This window comes from Phlebotomus papatasi, chromosome 3 (genome assembly GCF_024763615.1).
Source record: "Phlebotomus papatasi isolate M1 chromosome 3, Ppap_2.1, whole genome shotgun sequence".
Classification (NCBI taxonomy): Eukaryota; Metazoa; Arthropoda; class Insecta; order Diptera; family Psychodidae; genus Phlebotomus; species Phlebotomus papatasi.
In genome coordinates, this window is record NC_077224.1 from 66,890,382 (window position 1) to 66,917,089 (window position 26,708).

Consider the following 26,708-nt stretch of genomic DNA (forward strand, 5'->3'; position numbering starts at 1 on the left):
CAAAAAAGAATAGTAAAATTATCCACCTTAAAAGTTTTAATGAAGTACAATGTTATAATTAAGCAAAATATTCGCGTTTAGAAAAATTTAATGGAGGCACTACGATTGGGAATAGTACCCAAGCAGCAATTATTTCTTAAAAAAGTCTTGTGGAATTCCCTAAGTAATGCACTATAGAACCAAAAACCTATTTATTCACTTATAACGCTCCTGCTTCCATCACTGAGATTACTACAAGTAAAGTGGCGCACTTTTAAGGATTTTATGAGCTGCTATAGGAACTTCAACAGTTAATTTTCACTATAAGTCTTTTAAAAGTGCACTAAAAGACCTGTCTAATGCTTGGTTCTTTAAGGCAGCTATTTTGCTTCTTGGGTAGTAATTGCAATAATAAAACTAATGCTCTTCTAACGTAGATATTTCTTCTCGATCATAACATGGAAACTTTCAAAAGACTAGCATTATCTTTCTGATTTGATTCCAACGAATTTTTGTCAGGTAAAAATAAAGTAATATTAGGGTAAGAGATCAAATAAAGCACAGGGTTACCCCAAGTTACATCAATGACGTTCAAATAGCGTCTTTATAACCTTACTAGTACATTATACAGTAAACATGCCTATCTAGATAACAAAACCCAGTTGAAATATTTATTTTGAGGGCTTGGGATTCCTAAAAACCCTGGACCGTTTTCAATTGAAGTTGGGAATTAGTAATAAAACGGTTGTAAATTTCAAACAAAATTTTTCTTTTATTCTATTGTATACTTCTACGGAATGCTTCTTAACCCTTCAACGACGAGACAGTTTTCACTGACCGAAAATCAGCAATAAAAATGAAACCGATAAACAAAATCAGTAAAAGGTTATACATCCAACATTAGAAAATCCAAGAGTCTGATTTCGGTGTATTCTTTACTTTACTATGGACGATAGGGACAAAAATAGCCCAAAATTTAAGTAATTTTTATAACAATACCAATGAATGATAATTTTCACTCTAATGAAAAATATTACGTTTCAGTATTCTAGTTTATTTTTACAAAACGGGTTTGCTTGAAGAAAATTGAAAGGAAAAAAATTAAAATGAATTTTCAATTGAAACATTAAAGAATTTCACGGTGAAAAAATTGAATATGAGGCTTTTATATAACTTGGGCCCCTTTGTCTCTGCTAAAGAACTTTATTTATTTAGTGAGTATTGCGATACTATTTTTGGGATGTAGCATAGAGATAGAGCACTATCTCTAAGTATTAAATCAAAGTCACTTGTAAAGAGCAATATGAAAATCTGGAATTCTTTGTCATCATACTTTTGTCATATGGAAATACCATTATCTCAAATTCGATGATGAGGAAAAATCTGCTTATTTATCCATTGTTTATCGCATTTCCGCATTAAATAAAGAACTTATCAGTATCAATATCCCATTTGTTAATAACGTTATGCAATCCGAAACTATATAATGATAAATTCGATTAAATAAAAAAAATTTCTATTATATTAATTTAGTTGCCCTTAAAGGCTTGAAGAGTAAAGTGCTCAATATAGCCCTTTCAGTAATATATCCTACATGTTTTATAGTCTTGCAAAATAGTATTTCATACTATAGTATATAGTATATACTTCGGCACAAAGGAAGCTTTTAACTCATTCAATTTTGCTGTATTTTTCCTCGTAGTCCATCAATTATATACAATCTACATGAAAGAAAGATTTATTAATTGCTCTCGCATATTAATATCGTTTTCATCAGTCAATTTGATTTGATTTGCATAGGCCATTTGATTTGGAGAGCATTCCCGTAAAGCCCAGTTTATGACATTAAAATTACCTCTTAACAGGGTAATTAATCACATACTGACCCAAAAATACGATGAAAAGGCTTTTGCTAAAATATTTTGCGAGTGCTTTTGCGCGAGATAAAAGAGTGTGATGATGGTGAAATAATATCCTTTGGACTTGGAATGGATATATGTACGCTATGTACGCATCCCATCCATACATTTGCCAGTGTTGTTCTGCAAATTCAAAAAGCATATTTTAGTAGATTAGCTGTGCAGTGGCCTTAAGGTATAAAAACCACATACTCTAAACGATGTATCTAACCACACAACCACTGTACAATATTCACAATATCGTTTAACAAGAATTCCCAAAAATTAGATTTAATATAAATACAATAAAAATCATGAAATTATGTTTTATGATTGTATTTGCGACTCTTTTAAAATCACAGCTAATGCAATGTTCCGTTTTGATCAAAAATCACTGATTGGTTTAATGAACTGCATATTCGCAAGATATTTTTAAAAAAAATGGTTTCAAAAATAACTAGCCAAAATTTGTCTGATCGTTTTACAGTGGTTATATCTCCATTTTTCTTTATTATATTATTTTTTCAAAAAACTTTTATTTTGAAAGTATTTTTGGTATAGTAAGGCCATGTAACTCCGACGATTGCAAAACTCGGATGCCGCGACCGATTTAACTCCGATACATCCACTTAAAATATAATTTATATTTTTATTTCTGTAATTAATTACTGAAGTATCATATTATAACTATTCTACTTTAAGAAAAACCAGAAATTATATTTTTATCGGTTTAATAAGTGGGTAAAAGAAATATTTTTTAAGCTCGGGTCAGCTGGGTTGTGTACTAAAAATTTAATTTCTGAGAAAATTTTGCTGTTGACAGCTCGTCGCTGGAAAAAGTTTAGTGTTTTTTCTATATAATAAAACATTATTTGCAATCAAAATTATCAATAAAAGTTAGTGTAGTTATTGATCTACAAGGTGAGTAAGAGTTTATTGATAATATAAATAATTCATACAGAAATAAGTGATTTTTGTGAATGTTTACATTTCGATGCATGTCGGATGCGGTGAAAGTCAATGTTTTGGTTCAGAATTTGCATTGTTCAGGACTCTTTTTCTGTTTCAGATGCCAAAGGGAACAAAAGAAAAGACCTATAAGGACAAGCCCGACTCTAAGGAAGGTATTAGGAATGCCTTGCAGTGTGTACGAGATGGTTCTACCATAGCATATGCATCCAAAACATTTAATGTCCCAAGAACAACACTGCACAACAAATTGACCGGCAAATACCCAGAGGAGTGCCCCAATGGCAGGCCAACAATTCTTTCAAAAGAACAGGAAAAAGAACTTGTCAAATGGATCCTGGGATGTGCGGATGGCTGGCATCCCATCGGGAAGGAACAAGTTCTGGACAGCGTTAAACTCATCTGTGAGGTCTACAAAATTCCAAACCATTTTACAGCTGGAAGACCCGGAGACGTTTAGTTCAGGAATTTTCTTAAGCGTCATCCAGAGCTCAGCATGCGCAAGCCAAAATCCTTCTCATTGGAAAGAGCTACTGTTACTGCTGAAGACCTCACGGAATGGTTTCAGAATTGTCTTAAATATTTCACAGAACACAACCTTCTGAGCATTTCACCAGACCGTGTTTTTAATTGCGACGAAAGTGCCTTCTTTTTGACACCGGAAGATGGAAATGTCCTGTCCAGGAGAGGTTCACGTGTAGTTCCATCTCTTAAAAATTCAGGACCGAAGCAATGTATCACAGTACTCCTCAGGGTGTCAGCTACTGGCGAACTTGCTCCTCCAATGGCTGTTCATAAAACTGACATTACTCCAAAAATTGCCATTCATAACGCAGAAGGATGGAAAATGGTAACGTCACCACAGAGTGGCTGGATAGATGAGCCACTTTTCTATGCTGGTCTTTATTTCCCGAAAATTGTTTTCCAACATTCAGAGGAGTCCATTATCAATAACCAGCACGATCAGGCCACCGACAATAATCCTTCAAATGATCCAGTCATCCCTGGAAACCAACTCTCTGCAACTTCTGAGACTCAACCGATCTTCGACACACTAAAACAATGCTATTTCTGGCCAGGAGAAATTCCAAAACGTCGTCAGAAGAAGAGGGTCAAAGCCAGCAATGTCAAACACCAGTATATTGTATCTTCCGAGGAAATTATCGCGGAACAGGAGGAAAAATTGAGGCAGGATTTACAAAAAAAGAAAGAAATTGCTGAACGGAAGTTGACCAGAGAGAGGAACAAAAATATAAGGGCAGAAGAAAAGGAGATAAAACTAAAGGAGAAGCACATGGTAAAGGAAAAGGCTCAAATGCCAATTGAAGCTGAAAAGAAAAAACGTGGAAGGAAGTCAGCCAAGAAAACCGAGGAAAAATCAAAGAATTGAGTGCAATCTTAAAATAAATAAAAATATATATAATTAAATAATAAATTAATGAAATTAATTGATGGAATAAAACTCTAAAAAATGTTTTTGAAATAATATCTTCTCATTTTTATGCATTAAACTTTTCCTTAAAATGAGCATCCGAGTTTCATCGAATTCAACGGAGTTACAAAAAAGCATCGCAGTAACATTCTTGCGCATATATTAATATTATCGTAATTTTATTAATTTTCATCAATATTATTGCTAAAATTCTATTTCTATTATGATTCTAAATTAAACAAAGAATAATTCTATTGATTTGGAATGGCGAAAAAAATATTTCATCAGTCCAAAAACAAGCATTAAAGTCGCACTCAATGAAAAGTATCCGGATTACCTCTCTTTACTATATATCAGATTCATCAGTGTTTAAAATTCAAATATATTGCCTACAATTTTATTAGTGAATGATGTGTACTTCTAAATAATAATGAATTTTTTCTATTGACAGTACAACAAAAATTTTTACAATATTAAAATTAAAAAAAAAACTTATCGATCGAAGCTTCAATGGCAGCACTTATCTACCAATTCATCAATTCAATTGACAACTTTTTTTTAGGTGTGATTCCTTCTAATCACACCTATTGTAATCCTCGGATTTTCTAAAAGTGCTCCGATCGAGTTGAAATTCACAGGGTATATGTTTTGAACATCCCTGATGTTTAAAATCATGAGCAGGTAATTTCGGGTCCAGCCGGCCGTCCAGCCGTCCGTAGTACGCAATATCTCTGGTTTGGATAGAGATATCTTCATAATTTTTTTTTAAATATATCTACGCGCGCGTACGACGATTTCTGTGCTATTAGTTTTTTGAAAAACCGGTTCTAAACCGATTAAAAATCACGTTTTGTAGTTTATCTCGAAATCTAGGTATGCGATTTTGAATTTTTTATGTTTATGTTGTAGTCCAGAAAATTTAGACCAATTTAAAAAAAAAATAGACTTTCGTCGAGCGGTTCTCGAGATATTTCAGCGGGAAAAAAAGCGGGAGAAACGGCGTCGGACAAGCTTTCCCTATATATATAGAACTCTCTTACTCTCCCTCTCTACATAGTGAGTCTATATTCGAAGATTTGTAAGGTGGCATATACAATTCACGATACGCGATGTCTTTCGCGGATCTTCGCGAGACACGAATTTTTTCGCGGATTTTCGCGGGGTATTCGCATATTTTTTCGCGGGGCGTAAAATTTTTCGTGGGGCGTAAAATTTTTCGCGGGTCGCGTATTTTTCGCGAATTTTCGCGGGGCGCGATTTTTTCGCGGATTTTCCCTGGGCGCGAATTTTTTCGCGGATATTCGCGGGGCGCATAATTTTTCGCAGAGTCTCGCGGGTCGAGTATTTTTTCGCGAATTTTCGAGGGGCACGAATTTTTTCAATGATTTTCGCTGGGCGCGAATTCTTTCTCTGATTTTCGCGGGGCGCGAATTTTTCGCGGATTTTCACAGTGCGCGTATTTTTTTCGCGGATTTTCGCGGGCCGCGATTTTCTCGGGTCGCTGACAGAGGCTCTCAATGAATGTAAAGTTGAGGCCTCTATCTCGCATAGTTTCCGAGATAATCGACTTTAAAGATTTTCAGACACTTTTATGCATTTCTCGTCCAATTTTCTTAATTTTCCAGTAAAATTTTGCACATATCAAGCCTAAAGGAAGCTGTAAGTGTATGTAAAGTTTGAGGCCTCTATCTTTCATAGTTTCCGAGATAATCGACTTTAAAGATTAGACACTTTTATGCATTTCTCATCCAATTTTCCTCATTAATAACGATAATAAGTTACATACAATTTCGATCCCTCAGAATATAAACCGAACAACTCGCGAATGGCCAACTTTTCAGGAGAGCGATTTAAAGCTGAGATTTTACATGCTAATAATAGGATTTTTAGGATTTGAAACCCATATAACTTTAGAAATAATTAACTTTTCGGTATAATATTCACCGGAAAGGTAATGGGTGTCAAGGAGTACCCGAAAAGCAAAAAAAACGAATTTTGCAAAAAATCGAGTTGTTCAGATTATATTCTGAGGGATATTTAAACGAAATTTGCATTATTTATATATAAATATCGTTCAAGTTTGCCACAATCCGAATTTGCAGCGAAGGAATCACACCTCTATAAGCTGATCTAGGCTTATCACTGGTTTTATTATTTGGTGCAGTGTGTTATAACTTTGCTGTCACTGTCCTGTAAAGTGGACAAGAAAAGTGGATGGAAAATTAGTTCTAAAATGATATCCGGCAAAACTTTCTCAAATATTACTGCCAAGTCTTTCTGTGGTGTAAGAAGGGAAAGTCTTCTGTCTTTTACGCCAAAAAATTTCACAATAAAAATGCAAAGAGTGTGAAAACAATAGCATTTCACACCATTCGTCTGATGGCGTGACAGAGTTATCAAAAAGTCAGAAGAGTTTACACAATTTTCCACGTAGGGAAAATGATGAAAATGGTAATTTGTTTTTCTCAAGCGGACAATGTGCGAAGGGGTTTGGGAGAAACATGCGGCGAGATGTGGGAGAATGAAGCCAGAAATATGGGAAAAATGCTCATAAATTAGAAGGAAAAATTCTTAAATGATCCGAATGACTTCATTAAAAGTGTAATTAAGTCCTTGTCCCCTTGAATTAATACATCAATTTTATTTATGAACGCATGTTATATATGGACCAGTGCGACATGGGGGAAGCTGTCTCCTTTACTTATTTTCCCAGAAGCGTGTGTCTCTTTTCTTGAGAAATTCGGCGACACAGTGGGTGGATATATTTCAAGGAGGCACTTAGACAGTCCTGGATCTTAGGCATAAGAGGAGCGCAGAGGTGGTTAGGTCTGGGAATTCATGGGATGACACCTAGCAGAGGGGTGAAGCACAAAAAAAAAAAACAGAAAGCGCACCAGGAAAATTGGCAGTAGTGAGCTGTTGGGTAACAAACCCCAATATTATGGAAATATCGCATGAGCTTCGCAGCTTCATCCCTTACCACCAACAACAAAAAAATCTGCTATGTTGGGTATGGAAAAATTTGTGGGGAAATGTCTCTAGCCAGGGAGATGTTGAATTGGAGGAGAGTGGCAAAGGATCTTGGTGTTTGCAGATTTTCCCGTCACTGAGAAAATTGGCGTCTCCATCGAGCCGGCGCACATCATCTCCAAAACAACATCAGTCCACAAAGCCTCCCTTCGGACAGAATCTCAGCTCACCCGACTAGTTCCCAAGCATCTCTTCTAAATGTACGGAGGTCGTCGCACCATAGAGACTCATAGAAACACTTTTTTGCCTCATTTCATATTTTCGCTTTTCCGTTCGCATCCAAATTGTGTGCCAAACAGTCTGCATGAAATTGCCTAAACGGTGACATTGTGTCTAATACCTAAATTACATTACAAAATACGCTGGAATTGACTAAAAATCGGGGTGGACAATTTAAAATATTTGCTCAGTTACTAAAGCCGCCTATATTCCTCCACCCCCAAAAAAACAAAGTGCAAAATATTAAAGTTAATAGAGTTTTTCATATTTGGTCGTTTATTAAATTATGTGAGTGCTATAAAGTGGCACCCTCATCTCTATGGATCGTGTTGTCTGGGTGTAAGCACAAATATAAATTTATCCCACCCTTCTTGTGGTGGATAAACTGTCTTCGTGATAACTCGTGAAGAAGTGCACAAGAGAGGATAATTGAGTGAAACAGTGACAAAAGCTTATACTTTAATTCCAAATAACGATTATGCAAATCAAATTTGGATTAATGACACCTCAAGTTTAACGAGGAGACTTTGGGTTATAATAGAAGGCATTCAACGACAACTCCGAAATCCAAGGACAAAAAAAATATGTAAGAATAATGCTCAAGAATTTTCAATTAACACATTCTTGGTGTTGAATTTTCATTTGCCATTTTCATCCATTCCCCCATCTCATCTTGGGCTATTGTTGTGGAAAATTTGCCAAAAACCCACCCACTCCATACCTCTTCAGTTGAACAATTGTATCAAAGAGTGAGAGAAAGTTGATGGGAAAGTAATTTTTCAATCCTTTTTCTCCCATCCTCCCCCCAAAAACCCCGTTGCGGCTCCCAAACAAAGCGATTAAGTTCAGCAATATTTGCCCTATACCTCTACCACACCCCACCTACCACCATCCACTCCCACCACAAAAACCGTTAGAAGTTCTTTTCAATTTAGCTTTTAAAGCTCTGCAAAAGTATTGCACCTTTGGGTATAATATGTTGGTATTTTTTTGTTCTCCTTGTTTCTCGCATTTGGGACTCGATGTATTCCAACTGAAAGGTTTTGTGCCGGAAAAACGAAACTGGTCAAATGAAAAACACTTCACTGATTGCTCGAATTCATGGGTTTCATATTTTGATCTAACATTCAATGGTATTTCTTTAATTGTTTGGATTAATAAAGTTGTATAGTGATCTAACTTAAGGCCTATATTCAGAGCATTTTTTTCAAAAAATGTTTTTTTTTATAGAATTTTGACACTTCTCGATAGTAGATAATTCGAAATCATATCTATTTTGGAATTTTCTAATCTTCTCACCGTATCAATTGATCAAAGAGAAAAAGAAAACCACGAATAAGTAGGGTAAGTGTGCCAAATTTCGGCATAGTTCCATGCAAGCGCCAAAGTCTCAAGATGTAATATCTTTAATAGAAATTGATTTTTTTATTCCTTCTACTTAAGGAGTGTTGCTTAGAACCTTGTAGACAGTTTATAGTCTTTATTTACTTCAAAATCGTTCTTAATACATTTTAAAATGAATAAAAATACAGACATAGCTTTGGTACCCTATTTCGGCCACTTTCATTCTCATAGTTCCTTGCCTTTCGGGAATTCTTCAAATGTCTTTTTCACGTCATCTCGTTTGTCGAAGCTACATTTTTAGTTATTGTTTTGCATTGTATAATCTCTGGAGTATGTAAAAACTAGAAATTCAGGGAAATTCGAAGAACGAAAAAAGTGGCCGGAATTTGACACACTTACCCTATAAGACTTTACATCCGAGAGTACTTCTTCGTTGTTTTTCCTTTTGCCATCGTAAAATCGTATTAGGAAATCTCATAGTTTCAAATTAGACATTATTCCAAATTACTCCATCTTATACTATAGACGATTTTTTTCCAATTCAAAGGTCAATAACTTCCATATGCACAGCATTTTATTCACGAGTTAGGGTATTTGTATTTCACAAAATTTCTTCCGTTGTGTTTGGTTTTTTTTTCTTATCTTTTCCGTACTTAGAATCATTTCAGAAATATATTTTAAATTAAATTTAAGTATTCAATTTTTATTTCTTCATGTGTAAATTTAGAATTTGATTTTAGCCGCGACCTTCTCCGTCTTACTGTTGACCTCAATCTTCAGAAAAAACGTTAAAAAATTTATTTTTTAGTAGAAGGACTTAATTTTGAATAATTATTTAAATTTATTTTAAGAATTATTTAAATCAAATTGAATGCGTTGTCAAAAAGAATAGAAATGGTATTAAGTCTTTAAAAAGCCAATTAGTCTTGTAGCTGACATAGATGGCTCCAACAGTGACAAATCCATATAAGGGAACAATTCTTTTTTTTTCATATATTTTTAATAGTGAAATGCTAGTAAAATTCCTCAAATTTTCCGAAAAGAACCATTTATTAAATCAATTAAGAATATAGAAAAAATTGTGTTGTCCGAAGCTTCAGTCGTCCGAAGGTAGTTCCTTTTCCTCTAATTTATAGAAAGTGCAATAAAGTTTTTTCAAATTGTAACACTTTAGGGGTATGAATTACATTTCTTACCTCCCAAATTCGAGCAATATTTTGAAAAATACCGGATTTTATGTGACTAAATTATACTTTAAGTTAAATTCCCATATTTTCCCTTAAATCTTCGAAGTGATGTATTTACTTTGAATTTTAAACTATTATAATGCGTGTAAAGATTCTGAAAACAGCAGAGGAAAATAGTTCTCAACCATTAACAATACGATTTTTTAACATAACTTCACACTTGACATCTTGAATTCAACCATCATTCGAATTTAAAAGATTCAGATTTGAGGGACTGTACTGTATCATGCTTTAAGCTGTTATGGGAAAGTACTCTGCTCATGCTTCATATGACCCCAAACTTCGTAATAACTAAATTTTTCTGATGTTTCTCAATAAATGTGGCTCATCGCACCCATGTTTTTAAATCTAGAGGACAGTGTTCAATTTTTAAAATATATTGCGTAGTCACATTTATTAAAAAAAAAACATAAGAAAAATTTACTCATTACGAAGCTTGAGATCATACGAAGGATACGAAGGATGGGTTCCTTATGTCACAACTTATTGATAATCTGATTATTAGGTTATCAAAGGTTAACAGAGGTTTTAGTGAAGAAACTTTTAATATTTTTATTTGATTGAAAAAAAAATGGTGTTTTTATTTATCATTCCTTATTTCAAAACAAACTTAAGGCAAAACATACTGTTACAGTAAAAGATTGAATTGATAAGTCATCGCTTGGAGCTGCAATTTTCTTAACTAATCGACCTGTAAATTAGTAATTCTTGCTACATAATTTTTACTTAAACCTCTGATCCATTTGTATGTTCAGAGAATTCTTTTTACTATTTATTAAAGAAAGCATACAGTCTAGCATTTTAATTGAAAACTCTCATGCTTTCGTGAGATCGATGACATTCTGGATGTTCAGTGGCCCATGGCCGAAGTATTTAATAGATCATTCAACTATCTTATCCTCTAAAACTAAATCATCTCTACTAACTTTTGCCATGCTTTACGCGGAGTTAGGTTGATAGATTCTTGCATAACTGTGATCATGATACTTTAAAAGGATTTCTTGTCTCCAAATGCAATTGATTTTGACTTGTTTGTTTAATCCAACTAAACAATCTATAGACTCTGGTGATGTAATTCTTAGTGTAATCTAATGAATAAATTGAATTGAAATTGAATTGAATTGAATACAGTGTTGATTTGGGCGATGAGAAGGGGAAACCGGGGCGGTAGTATAAATATAGAGTGGTTTTGCAAACTCTGATTTTTATTTCTGTAGGGGGAAGTGGGGCACTTTTGAAATTTTTTGTCTTATTTTGAAATAAAACTAAATTTTATCATAATGCAACAATTAGATATATCACAGTATGTTCCAGTTTCATTTAAAAGTAAGAGAAAAAAACAATTTCAAATCTGCCACAATAATATGGTGCCTTACTTCTCTCTACGGCTTGGTCTTATTTCGACAATTTCTTCAGTGAATAAGGAACCCTAACTTAAAAAATGTCAGTGTTTATAACTAACCCATGTTTACTATTGCCCCAGATTTCTCTAAATTACGATAAATTCTGATCCAAGCAACGAAGTTTTATTAGAATACTACTCCATTAAAGCTAAATCGTGTAATATTGATTTTCTGACTATAAACTCGGTAGTGCAAGGCACATATAGCTATCTTATAAAATAAATTTATAACGATATCTAAAAATAGTAATAATGGAAAATATTGTTATTTAATTAGTTAGTCTCGGAAAGTATTTTGTGATGTTCTAGAATAATCTACACTTCACTTTCCAAGAATCTAAATTAAATTAATATTTAAAAAAAAAAGAATTTTAGAGTTATTATTCAAAGCGTTATATTAAAATTGATTATTTGATAACTTGTTTTTTTTTTGTGAAAGCAATAGGGCATCACATATTCCGTCCTTTTTGAAAAAAAGAATAAGAACTTCAAAATTATTTTGGATCTGCCGTGACACTAATATAGCAAAATTTTGGAAAATATTCTTCGTAATGAAAAAAATATTATGAATTTTATAAAAAATCATTATTCATTCAGGGAATTAATATTTTTTCAATAATTAGTTAAAGTATGAAATTACCGCCTTAAGTTATGTAGGAAATCGATTAACTAACGATTCATAGGTGAATAAAATCAGTCGAAATTATAGAAAAATCGCCATTACTGTTTAGTCATCTAAGACCTTTTAAATTAATCAATATTTATCCCATTAGATTAAGAAATACACTATATAATATTTTATACCGACGAAAAATGACTTAGTCAAGGCCATTAATGTACTTTATAGTCAAAGTATCTACTTTGAAGATTCGCAAAGCGTATTTATGTATGAAAAAACTTGCAATAGTTTATCAAGATGACCCAAGAAACGTTAAAGGATAGTGCAGAATATAAGTGACAGCTATAGTCGGAAATTGGGCAAAGATCTAGATGATTTTCATATAAATTGTGAAAGTGCCGGGAATACTTGAGAAGGTCAAGAAAAGATGTTGAATACATTTAATAGAAATAATGCTAGGTAAGATTATGACCCCATTTCCTGATTAAGTAATGTGCAAAATGAATAATTCCATTCTAATAGAATTCTTTTAGTAAGTTTTCTTGCTTTATAGAGAGAAGTGGGGCTACTTTGAACTGTGAGTTAGATTGTTACACGACTTTCTTTCATTTTTCCAAAGGAAGCTGGGCATTTCAATTATTTTCTTTTAGAAATATATGAAAAAATTGTATATCAATGTAGCCCCACAGCTCAAAGTAGCCCCAGCTCCCCTAATTTAAAAATACAGCATAAAATATTTGTTTAAATTGTTATATTTTGCTTTACTTTTACAAGATAAGAGGTCATCATCGCGCTAGAGGTCTTTTTTATGATTTTTTTGGGACCGCTGAACGGTTGGAGAAGATGAAGATCATATCATGAGAAACCTGGACAGAATTAGCCAGTAAATTAAGTTTTTACGTATTTAGAAATGACTTTAAATCAAATCAAATGACTTCAATCAATCGCAAAGGAAGTATTTACTCTTAATAAATAATAGTGTTACGATTCTGGGGATGGGGTTGAAACTTCCACTTTCTCGCACCCACCCTCAAATGTCTCACGGTCGAAGAGATGGCGAAGATGAGCTCCCAGGTACAGGAAAAGTCCAGTATTCCTCTTGTATACTTTATTTACAATAACTCCATTATACTTTATTTCCGAGAGGACATACGGGCCATTCTGTAAATCAGCCTGAATTTATTTGGAATGTTCCTATCTATAACCGTTTGCCCTCTATATTTCTCATAACCCTTAAAATATTCAAGTGTTTAAAACCATAATGCTATTTTTCGAAGGTCATTAGACTCACAAAATTGTGTCAAAGTATCTGTTCTTAGAGTTTAAGAGGTGGAGGTAGAAATTTTTAGGAACCGAAAAATTGAGAGATTGTATCAATAATATATAGCTGTTTCTATAAAGTTCGAGCAATAAAAGCCCTCTCAAAATATTCCTGTGTGTCCATCCTGCCCTGGGCAGAAACCTCTATTATAGAATGGGGAGAGAATAGTGCGAAAAAAATGTGCTGTATTCGAGATTATTGCACTTCAATTGGCAATAGAAGAAAGTTTTCAATATAAATGATTTTCGTATAGTGTTTACCAAAACAGAAGTATCTGAAACTTTTTCTTCCTAACCCCTCCTCCCAAAAGCTTAACTTGGACTTGAAGAAGGGAAACATAGCATCTAAGTTAAGTCAAAAGAGATCTAGGAAAGGGGAAATTCATCCTCCAGTCGGTATATAGGCAACTTACCGTATCTCCAGCAGCTTTAATTTTATTGGGAAAGATATCTTTGGGATGTTTGGTGCTTTGGAGGAATTTCCCAAGTAAAACGTCATCAATCAATTGAATAATTTAGTGATTTCTTTACGTCTCTCAAGCTTGATACAATGGGTGAGGAGAGCATAAATAAATATGGGGAGTTTCAGTGTGTTTATGTATTTAAGTGTGAGCACCGTGTTATACATGATAAAAGTATAAAATCAATATAAGCCAGAAATTCTGCCTAACTACATAAAATCGAGGAGTTTCAAGAGTTCTCCACCAGTCATGAACTTTCTAGTGGATGTTTCGATGATGAACCACCCTGATGAAATTTTATTAAAGCAAGAGAAAATTTCAGATTCAAATATCCAATCTCAAAACACCCCAAAAACACTTTTTTTTTCCCTTCATTCTTCTGCAAGAAGCAAAATTGTCTCATGAAGACATTGAGAGAATAATTTAGGGCATTTCCCCAAAGTCCTGCAAGTGCGCAAGAATACCAATTACTTGATGAAGAGACATTGTACTAGGAATTAAGAGGACTTATGCCCGAGATTTGCTACACTTTGAGAAAAACGTTCCAAATGGGAAAATAGGCTCAAGTTTTAGGGGTAGTCCTTTAATACCTGTACAATTTTCTGAAATTTCAAACATATTATACACGCCTCAGTTCCTAATGCCAAAACTCCACAAGATCCTTTGATTTCTTTATAAATGAATTAAGCATAATAATTAAATCAATTAACGCTCATTATTCCTTATCGAGGTCGTCTTGTATCCAAAAATAAAATTTTAAAAGAAAAAGAAAGTGAATAACTCTGAAATTGCTGTATCGATTTTCAAAAGTTTGCTTATTTGGTGAGATACTTAATTAATTTCACCTATGGTGTTGGTCACGAAACTTTATATTTCCGGATCCAGCTTAGACTCCTTTAAAGTGTTTATCGCAATTTCCTGGTCACAAACTTAATTATACTGTTGAAAGCTTTCCTATAGGAACTTAGTACTTCATAAACTAAAATAGATATAAACTCTTGGTTTTCAACTAGCGATATATTGCTTTTAATGACATATGTCCTAACGAGTACCCTCAGAAAATAAGTTGGAAAATAACTTCAGGTTCTACCGAAATACAGGAGACTCTCGCTCAGTCGGTTCTTTTTCAATCGGGCGAAAAAATTTGTAGACAATTTTCATGTTTCATTTTGAAACATATTTTATAATTGAACGCTTTTTGTGGAATTAACTATGACTTTGACGCCCAAATCTCTTGAAAATTTAGATGACATTTTGCCCCATATGCCCGATTGAGAGACAGTCTACTATACCAGAATTTCTTATTAATACTACTATTTCCCAATCAACTGAAATGATGTCACGCTGTTTGGCCGTCTGATTCATTAGTCCGTTCGAATATCGCCAGCTCTAGAGGCCAAACTATTAGAGATAGAGTCTTGGAACCTTTGGAAAACTTCACTATAGGGGAAACTGGGGCACCACCAAACAAGGGTACCACCAAACAGTAATTTTTATTTCTAAACTACTTCGACTATTTCGACCATTCCTTCAGTGGAAAAGCATCCCTATAGTGCCTATAAATTCCTATAGGTCTTAACCTCTGAAGTCGAATATCCGATTAAAAAATCGCAGTTTTTGGTGGTGCCCCAGTTTCCCCTATGTCGACTAAAGGATCGTTAACGTGCCCTTCATTTTTTCCCACCTCTCCCTTCCTCTCTAAAACTATATTTTTTGAGGATAGCTCGGAAAGTTCACATTTCGCCCTTATATGAAAATATCATTGAATCATTCCTGATTACGGTTTTTCAAATCAAAGGTCAAAAAGGCTCTGTATCATAATTGGAATTCTTGACAATTCTAAACCGATTCCCATCGGTTATGAACCGGTTCATAACTGATAACTAATTTTTATTCGAAATTCCATTTGTAATACTCTTAAGGTATTTTGGGAAACGTTTTGAGCGATTTATAAATCGGTTTAAATCGATTTTGAACTGATAATGAACCAGTTTTGAACCGATAAGTAATTTTTGTCCGAAAATCCGAAAATCAATTCTATTACTCTTAAAATCTTTAAAGTGATTTATGAATACAGTTAAATCGGTTAAGAACCGGTAAACGGTGAGAGATGCAAAAGTACTTTTGAGGTATAGTATCTAAGGCACGAGTTTGAGCATTTTTCAAGGTATGGGATGCTCTGACACCCCTTTCTACTCTTTATTAAATTTTACCTATAAAAGTAAATTCGAAATTGAATTTTTGAAAATCTGACCTTCGATAAAATCGGATGATAATGGGGTGTTAAAACAGTTGTAACATTTAATAAGAGTGGATCTTTCGGTCTATCAATGGATTATTGAAGTCAAAACACGGTAAAGACCTTTAAGAAATCTCCTCTATTTCCTCCTCTTACAACGTTTCGGAGATGGGTTGTCTCCTTCCTCAGGTATGGGTAGGTATGGGGAAGATTTTGTCAAGGTACAATTAGCACTACACAAACCGTCCTATGGTGAATTTGTTGGTGCAGAAAAAAGTCCAAGTCCAAGTGCATGTATTGTGTAGTGCTAATTGTACCTTGACAAAATCTTCCCCATACCTACCCATACCTGAGGAAGGAGACAACCCATCTCCGAAACGTTGTAAGAGGAGGAAATAGAGGAGATTTCTTAAAGGTCTTTACCGTGTTTTGACTTCAATAATTTAATGAGAGCTTTCCAAATCACAAAAAATGGTAAAATTCTAAGCACCACAACCGGAGACATAGCCATTTGAAAATTAAATTTTCGACTCAGGTCAGGAGGGTCGAAAGGTTTAAATTGTTTTTCTTAACCATGAGCTCTTAGGCTAAGCTATAAAATACTAAAATTTGAGATTGATTCATATGCCATAGGTGCTGATTTAATGAAAAAAACAAAAATTTGTGAGGATTCCAAAATGCTGGAAGGGAGGTTGGGAAAGGGGTGGATCTGACGGGTCCTGGTCAAAATCCCAAATGGGCCAAAATCTCGAATTCTTAAAAGTGTCATAGCTACTCCCACAATTGCACCCGCGCTTGCTGGAGGCAAAGGGAAATTTTCTGTTTCATGGTAAGTTATTCTACACATCCTCCATATAATTTTATCCCTTTCAGGATTTAGAACAGTCGGGATTTAGGCCTTTTCGGGTTTCTGGCTTTCGGAATTTCGGCTCTTTCGGGATTTTGGCTCATGGAATTTTGGCATTTGGGATTTTGGCTTTCGAGATTTTGGTCCTTTAGGGATTTTGGCTTTCAGGATGTTAGCGTTCAGGTTTTTGGCTGCCTCCGGGATCTGATCATCTATTTCTCGCATTCCATCGACATTTAACTTTTTCCGAAAACCTCTTGTCGATATCTCTTTCCATTCTCTCTCTAAAAGCATTTAGGTGATGTACAGGACATCCACGAAAATTGACTTTTAGCATATATGATATTCGTAATCTATGAGTATCAAAACGTGTAAATCCAACATTTGAGTCTGATCTGATAAGGTCGGATTCCACCTCCCACCACAAAAGCTTAGAATGTAAAGAATCTCAACTAATGCTAAGACTCATTAATTCTATGAAGACCTAGGATACATATGAGGTCCTAAGGAACTGAACTGAATTTAATTTGGTGTGGTGTTGAAAAGAAGAACAAGTATGCAAAAAAATATGATAGATATATGCGAAACTTTTACGAAGGAGAGGGATCTGAATTTTGACTTTATGAAATTGTCCTAATCGAAAAGGTGTGTTAGAGGCATAACTAACTCAATCGACGTTAAGACGGCGATATCCGCATGGGAAGGAGGCAAAAATATCAAAATGAGATGAATATATTTAATTTATTAATTGATTGATTGAACTAACTAAATTCAGTGACACTGGCAAGCTTTTGTCCACGTGAGAGCACTATCTTCTCCCGCGAGTGGCGCTAATAACTGTTGTCACTTCCTATTTTCTAAGTTTTAGTTGAAAAATTCGGGAAAATAGATATAGCCTACCTCAAAATAGTTCTAAAGTTCTTCTAATTAACAATTTTCGCAAAAAACAATCAATTAAATATCTTTCACCTGGATAAACGTATAATAGAATATTCAATGTCAAATAAAAAAAAATCTCTTTTATAACAGATTGAGAAAATCATTAAAATAAATAGACCCATAAGATTTTCTATAAGCAAAATTGCCATTGAGCAAGATTTCTTTATTTATAATGTATGATAGCTGGATATAGGACTCAAGGGTCTCATTCGTTATTTTTTATAGGAGTAAGTTGATTCCAAATAGAACATCGAATATTGATTAACTAACTTACGTCAATTAGTAAAGAACTAGTAGCTGAGAAAATGGTCTTGGCAGAAATGGTTCTGTCTTGATAAATTTCATTTATATATTAGTGTAGATTAATTAAGCATCTGGTCGAGGTCGGTGGTCACATTTCAACTAGATTGACAGACGTCACAGTCACTAGCAAAAGGTCTTTAATGAATCTTGGTAAAGTAATGATAGTTATAAATGAGCCAAAGTTCCGAAAAGTCATACCTTTTGCTAAATAATGGTCAAAGTGCAATATAATGGATCAATGTCTTACCTTGTCATCCAACAATCAAAGTTGGTATTTCCTGCCAAAAAAAAAGTTTTCTTTAAAGTTTTAGTCACTATAAGAAAGAAAAGTTTCTCAAATATTTCATGCTTTGAAAAGAAAAATCTGTGAAAGTATATATCATATCCCTATGGGATTATATGCCAAAAAGCAGGCCAATTTGAAAGTTTCAGTAATACAATATATCTAAAACCAATTGGTACTGCCAAAAAGTATAAATGAAGCCTTGACGTAACAGCAAAAATGATACCAATGTAGATATTATATTTGCCTGAATTTGATGAAGTCTCTTCATAGAAGAAGCGTTGAATATCTGTAAAAAAAATTATCTAAAAATAATAAAGCCATATATTTCCAAGAAAAAGGGCTAATGAACCCTCAATAATTGATAAATCTTGGAAAATACTCTTATTTTTATTCTTTTATTGATTGACAGGGTAAATGATACATCGAACATATATTGTTTTGATTCTTTGAATCATAAGAGTATGAACAATGTCTTTCTGTTACAAAGATATCAAATTCGATATTGAGAAGATTAATGTTCAGTTGTTTTCCTCTTCATATCCATGTAGATATATTACTACTCTTTGATAGTATGAGGCACCAATTAAAGGATCCTGAAACTTTAATAAATTTATAGGTACAGTTTTAATCGCTTGAGCTATATGTATTAAGGTCTTCACTTTATAGCTTTACCTTAGCGCAAACTCTAATAAAGTTGGCTCTTTGTATGACAGTTTTAAGTACAAGTTCAAATAAAATTATTGAAAATAATTTCTATGCTTCAGCTTCTACAAATCTTGATTTATAGTCTTAAACATATTATCCATATATTCATATATTCAACTTAATAACATGCACTTTATATACTTTTCAAGTATAATTCAGACATGTTCGTGAATTTAAGTGCAATTCAATGATTGATTGAAATTAGGATTTTTGCTTGGAAAATAATCGAGACAAATAATACTTGATTCTGTGAGATGGTTTTGCTCGATTAGCTACTCAAAACTATTAAGAATAAGTAAATATTACAGGATATATATTACATTTATCTGGGTGATATTTTATCCTACTGCTTTTAGGTAAAATGAACAATTTAAAAAGATGCAAAGAACTTGTTGATATATAATTTAATATAATGAAACCCCAGTTCTTTAGTTTTTCAGCTTCGGATTGATTTAAAATTATATAAACAGTTAAATATACCAAAATCACATTAGATTTTCAGTCGTTTCTTTTAAATACAAGTGAAGGAAGTACAACAAGTGCAAAAAATGCAGAAAGTAAAGTCACAAATGGCACTTCCCGAAGTGTGGAAGTGTTTGAAATTAGATACAATAGTGTAGTAAAAAGATGCAAAAGAAAAATTCAGAATTCCATAATTTTTCAACATTCAATTTTTCTTCTCTTCTTATTACTTTTTGCTATTATCACCATTCCTTTTTTTTGTTTTTCATTGACCTGCTACAAACTTGTAAGAGGGAATCATCCAATTCTTTATGTTGCATTAAAAATTTAAATTGAAAATTTATATACCACAATTTCTAAAAGTTTGCAAGAAGTCATATTTAAATTATAATGGTACTGGCACACCTTTTAAATTGAGTGAAATTCAGTGGATTGAAATTTTACCTCTTACTCTTTCAAACTGAAATCAGACGTAGCTGTCCCTATCTGTCAAATGAAAATTGAAATTGAAATTGAAAATAAAATTATCAAACATATCTTATTTTAATTTGAATGAGTAACAAGTAAAATTTCAATCGATTGAATTTCACTCAATTGAAAAGGTGTGCCAGCGCAATAATCATTTAAATGTGATTTGTTTAATTTTGGTTTTTTTTTGATAATTCAAAATAAAAATACGACATTGTGCTGATGTCATTCTATAATAATAATTAATAGTAAAGAATTTGATACCTTTACTCAATATTTTTAAAATTTCCATTATTTTTATTTTATGAATCTTCACTAAATATTTTCCGATACTAATAACTTACTTTTCCACTGATAACTATTGAAAGCTACATAGCTATTTAACTATTTAAAACTATTTTAAACTTTTCAAAAAGAAAATTTGTTAAATGGAATTAAAATGTAGCAATTTCTGATAAAATTTTTAATCTTCATTTTTAATATGTTTGCATCTTGTTAAGTTTCTTAATATTTTTAAATTTTATTTTAGCAGAGAAAATTAGAAAACGTCATACCGATGTTACCAACCCGGTGTTCTAAGTAGAGTCCATTGAAGAAGTAAGGGCCCAATTAGATTCAGGCTGATCTTCGAAAATATTTGTGCTATAAAATTTAGCATAATCGACTTAACGTAATTATCAAAATAATAATTAGGCTAAATAACTATCAGTTTCCCATTAACTAAGCCGTTTCTCTGATTAAGCCGATAGACGATTTAGTCAAAAAGTGATGGAAATTAACTCATAAGTGTTTCTAGGGCATGACCCTCAGTATAAGCTTCCTAGAGAAATTAAACGGCATCTTATCTAAATAATTTTTATTCTTATGTGTATACGTATTACCAATTAATTGCAGAAATTTGCTAAAAAACTAACTGTTATAAACGTTACTATTCAAATCCGTTCCAGTGCCGCTAATATAAGCCTTTCCGGTGTCATAACTTTCTGGGTCTTTTGTCACTGAACCTTTAAGTTAGAGAGCTGAGAGAGTCAATCCGGTCTAGAACATCAGACAAGAGGGATGTATGGCCTTGGGTCTTTCGGGGGAATCTGGCTTTCTGCTAGGTGTGGCGGCTAAAATGGAATTTAGATTTTCAGCAGAAATGTATGCAAAAAAATAGATTTTTTTGCGTTTTTTACACCACATTTTCTCTTTTAAAATAAGTTATGATCAAGGTAAAAAAATTATACTGTCCAAGTACGAGTTTAAATTCGAAAGCAGCCACAATCCCGAAAGCCAAAATCTCGAACGCCAAAATCCCGAATCTTCAAAATCCTGATAGGGATAAAATTATATGGAGGATGATGTGCAGAATAATTTCCTTTTGCCTCCAGCAAACACGGGTGCAATCGTGGGAGTAGCTATGACACTTTTAAGAATTCGGGATTTTAGCTTTCGGGATTTTGGCTTCTAGGATTTTTACCGGGACCCGTTTAACTTATCATTTAACAGGAAATATTTTGTTTGTTGACGTCAAACGAATATACTTGGTCCACTAAGAATTAGGTTTTTTTTGAAAAACCGTCTTCAAAAATCAAATTCCAACGGCTTATTACGGTCGTTTTCGGTTGGGAGATTTAAAAAATACAAATCACGGAGAATCTAGTACCATTTTCGCTCGATCTACAAGATTCGATGTTTTGTGGCGTTGTAAGTGTGTGGGTTTTTATGTGTCGCCATCGGGATTTAAGTGTCCCCTCCAGCAGTGGACGGGGCAGTCTGGGTGAGATTGAGTTAGAGTGCACTTGGCACAGAGTGTTGTGGCTAATACCTCTTTTCCCTTCAGGAAAAGAGAAGTGGTGGAGTGCCGATGGAAAGTTCACGAGAGGAGGATCCTCTATCCTGGAGGACATCTGTCTTCCGGAAACCAGCTAGATTTCCCACGGAAGGAAGCCTGGTTACCACCGACACCGCTTGGCAAGTGGAAGAATGCCGCAGCACCACGAAGAGAGATCTTTCCCTTTCACTACCGGAGGAATTAGTCATCGGAATTCTGAGAATATGCCTGGGATTAATCGGGACACCCAGATATGGAGTTCTGAGGACTTTATTGGAGTTTTGCGCCCCTAGACGTCTTGATAACACAATCAGCTGTCAGGCAAAGAAGTATCTCCCGGCGGACTCATCAGATCAGCTGGATTACCGGAAAAATCATAAGTACCCCCCCCCCATGCATGTTATAAACCCCGGAAAAATGAACTAATTAAATTCATGTTTATATGAGCCAAAATAAGGGGTTTTCCTCTGTGGAGAGTGAAGTGATCGGGGCCGATGGAGGGGAATCTGGTGAATAAAAGGGGAAAGTGGGAGATAGATAAGTCTGAAGAAATGTCTGTGTGGAGAACTAATGTTTCATGGGAATCGGGTGGTGGAAGGAGAAGAGAGTATCGGGTGTAGGATTAAAGGTAAGGAAGGGAGGTTGGCTTGCCATGAAATATCCAAAGAGATCTTTATTTTCGGAGAGGAAAGATCACCGGCATTTGTGAAAAAGGTGTTTTCACCCAGTACCCGGAATGAGTCTTATAGGCTGAAGTTTTAAAATTTTGAAATGAAAATATCAGAAAATATAGTTGAATTAATATATTGCGCTTTTGTATGCTTAAGGGTTCGTATTAAAAGAAAATATGCTGTAAAAGGAATATGCTGTGTTTTTAGTCTGCAAGATCCACGTAACCCCTTAAGCAAACATGAATTCCTGTAAAACATCTACCTGACAAATTTGCTTTCAAGAACTTCAGTTCAAAAACAGAATTTATTTGCTGGATATTCAAATTTTTATAACATATCGCATAAATTTTTATCAAACGAATAAAAAATTTTCAACGATTGTGGGAAGGAAAGTCTTTGAAGAAAATTTAAAAAAAAACTGAAAAATTTTGTTCTGGAAATTTGCCCAATAAAAAAACCTTTTAAAATTTGTATTTCTAAAACTGAACACTATCTTTACGCAAGCTTTAGGAGTACACTTGAAATATTGTGTAATTGAGTTAATTAAATCTTAACGTAACTCATAAACGTGGTAAACATGTAAGATACGGTTGTAGAGTTACTTTCGCTCGAAGACATTTTAATAACGTCAAATTTACTTTTACTCTGCATGGTTCCTGCTGTATGATAATATATTTGCCACTGATTGTGTTGAATTTTAAAGATTGCATCTCCTGTGATAAAGAAACAATTTAGGAAAATGAACAAAATTCATGCTATTCCAATTAAAATAAATCCCTTAGTTTGCAATTACCGAACTCTTATTTTACAGTTGAGATAAGCTTTTTCAAATGCAACCCTTTTACTCTCAATTAATTCTATGGTAAAACTCACAGAAGTAGAATTGGAATTTAATGATGACAAGATTGAAATTCTCATTCTGGAAAATTAGCTAACCCAATTGCATAGTGAGATTGTTAATGAATTTGTCACTGGGTTCATGGTAAAGAATGGGTATTCCACATATTGTTCCACTTTTGTTGCTGAATACGCAGATTTATTGAATTGTTTAACTTTCCATATTCATTGCCATAGAGATTAATTTGCCAGTACGAAAGGGAAGGAAAAAAAATATTATTTGTGCCGAAGGAGACGAAAATATCGAGCTCATTTGCTATTCTTTGCCATCGATTGTGGCTCAATAACATTGGAAGCATCGAATCTTATGTGACAAATCACACTCGGGAAATGTCGTTTCCCTTTTCGATTAGCGTAATGGGAAGAGCTTTTTCACCTCATAAAAGTTTCAGTAGATTAAATGATTTATTAAATAGCGTGTGGAAAATACTTTCACAGGCCAGAAATTATTGGATATTTTCACGTAAACGACTGCTTCTATCTCGTCACGTGGCGAACTTTTCAGCAATTTCCGTGAAATACCCATGAAATTTTTAGAGTTTTATCTCAGCTTTTCTATACAGTCACACATTTAATATTTAAGAAGGACTTTTAAGGGGGAGTATACGGAGAAAATAGTATAGTAAAAATTTTCAGCCAACCAACACTCATAGAAAATCCAACTAAATATCCAGCAAAAACATATGGCTTTTTAAATTTGACCATATAAAAATTAATGGCGAATTTTATTAACCAAGATATTAAAAACCAGTGTCTAGTCGATAGCTTTGAGTCATGAATTTAGAGAAGATGGTTTATTTTAAAACCTTGTGTTTAGTTTATGTTAAAACCTTTTTATGAGTTTTCTTTTCTTAAAATACCTTTACAGCTTGAATTCTATAAAGAGAGAAGTATATTTAATCGCTCGATTTTTCCATTACGCAATATATTCACCTTCCACCCCCAGGAGCCCAAATTTTATCAACATAATCTTCGACTAACAAACGATTTATGAGCAACGACGTCACGCTATTTGTCCGTTCGTCTGTATGTTAACACATCTAGAGACCAAACGATTAAAGATAGAGTCTTAGAACCTTCAAGGAACCCTCACATAAGTCGGCCTCCGCATCATTAACATGTCCCTGATTTTTTCTCCAACTCCTCTCCTTCCCCGCCAAAACCAAGTTTTCTTTGGATTGCTCGAAAACGCGTCGCACGATTTTAGCTGAACCGGTAAACGGTTATGACAGCGCTTTTGAGATATAGCATCTCAGTCAAGAGTTCGAGCATTTCACAATCCTTGGAACGATTTGCCACCTCTTTTGCTTTTGAAATATAACTTTTAACAAAAATATAATTTTTTTAAATTGAACAACGGAAATCTAGCGTTTTGATTTTAACCGATTCAAGGCCTTATGTCAACCTATTTTAAACGTAATATTTTAGAATACCCAACACGTTACCAATTTTATAATAAAACCATCACATGATAATTTTTAAAATTTATATAAGATAAGGGAAGTAGCTATGGACCTGTTAAGAAAAAATGCTGCATAATTTGCTTAAAATAAAAGCTCTAAACCAATTTTTGGCATTTTTGTATATGCCAATTGGAAGTCTAATAATCATCTCTACATTTGATTTCTTAATATTTAGAGAAATTAGTAAAAAAAAAATAGGTAAAATTGCAACCATGAACTGTGCATATAACTCGGCCATATAAAATTAGATAAAGGAGACATCGGCCAGGAGTAAAGCACGTATCTGCCTACAAATAAAACCCTTTAAAAATAATGCAAATTTGAAGATTTTTCTAATTTAATTGAGATGTACTCCAAGAATCACTCTCTGTCATCCAACCCTTATCAGAACAGATAATTGGCCTTCCATCAGGAGCAGTTTTTATCACTTTTCAGGGAGATTGTTTGGTGAAGGCTGCCTGCATCTTCTAATTTTTCACCATAATTCTTACCCAATTCTGGAGCTTGGATTTAACGACAAGAAATCTAGTTTCGGCTTGTTTCATGATCCTCCACAAGCGTAGACCATTCTTTTTCTTGACTTTGTGCATGCTTACCAGTGATTTTCCTTTTGATTGTCTTCCGGAAAGTTTATCATGCAGAGTCATTCTGGGCACTCCATACTTAACAGACGTTTTTTAAAGGAATCATCTGCCGTCATGGCATCCAGCACATTTTTCAAGCCTTCCTCTGAATATTGCAATTTCTAAGACATCATTCAAAATGTTTAACATTGATAAAATGCAAAATACACATTGAGGATATTCGTCTTCACAACAAAAACATAATCTATACTTCTCGCGAAAATAACATCGAAATGCGATGAAAAATGGTCGATGAGATCTATACTTGGAATAAAACATACTTGTTCTCAATTAACAAATTTATTCTGATTATTCGTAGCGAGACAATTAAAAAAGTTCGAATACTAAAAGTAGAATAATTGAGTAGTATTTTTTTGATTCAGACTGATTCATAAATCATTTAAATAAGGTGTAATTCCTTATTTTGTGTCAGTGAAATTCTAGTAAAAATCATAAGAACTTGAGAAATGGTTGCTTTATGATTAAGACTCCGATGCAGTGGATTCAATAAATTAGATAAATAATTACATTTTCTTAAAAAGTCAACGAAAAACTCAATTCAGAAGATTATATATGAACAAACGCAATATATTTTGCATGATAATTGGCAGGGGCATGACATTTCCTATGTTTCTGGCATGCCGAAACAACTTTTGGGTTTATTAGCTGTGTTCGGTCAGTGTAGACTGAATTAGCAAAAGATATAAACACAAAATTAAAGCCAACTTAATATTGAATAGGCAACCGAAAACTACAAATTAGTAACTTACATAATTTTGGAGATATTTTGTGAAATATGTACGAAAACAGGGAAAAATTTACACTAAAACCGGTCACATTTTTCATAGCTAATGTCATCCCCCTGATAATTGCTAAAACGTAGTTAGTAATTTTTAAACATTAATTTTATCTTGGTGGTCGATATCTTCTGCAAACTGGCCGATACAAGGTCCATGGTCGATATGTGCTTCTCGTATCTTAACAAGTCTTCAAACAAAATACGACAAGTAGCGAAATAAGTTCAAAAGGCTTGTGCTTTATAAAGCGATTTTGGTTAAGAAATAGGCTT

At 33.7% G+C, this 26,708-nt stretch overlaps 1 protein-coding gene across 1 annotated transcript in view; it reads left to right on the plus strand.

Annotated features, from left to right (window-relative positions):
• The first annotated feature begins 7,498 nt into the window (after positions 1 to 7,498).
• LOC129807260 (uncharacterized) overlaps positions 7,499 to 26,708 on the plus strand; it is a 68,866-nt gene continuing 49,656 nt past the window's right edge. Inside the window, exon 1 of the mRNA XM_055856407.1 lies at positions 7,499 to 8,113. The gene's annotated coding sequence lies outside the window, so the exon portion shown is untranslated. The remainder of the gene's footprint in view (positions 8,114 to 26,708) is intronic.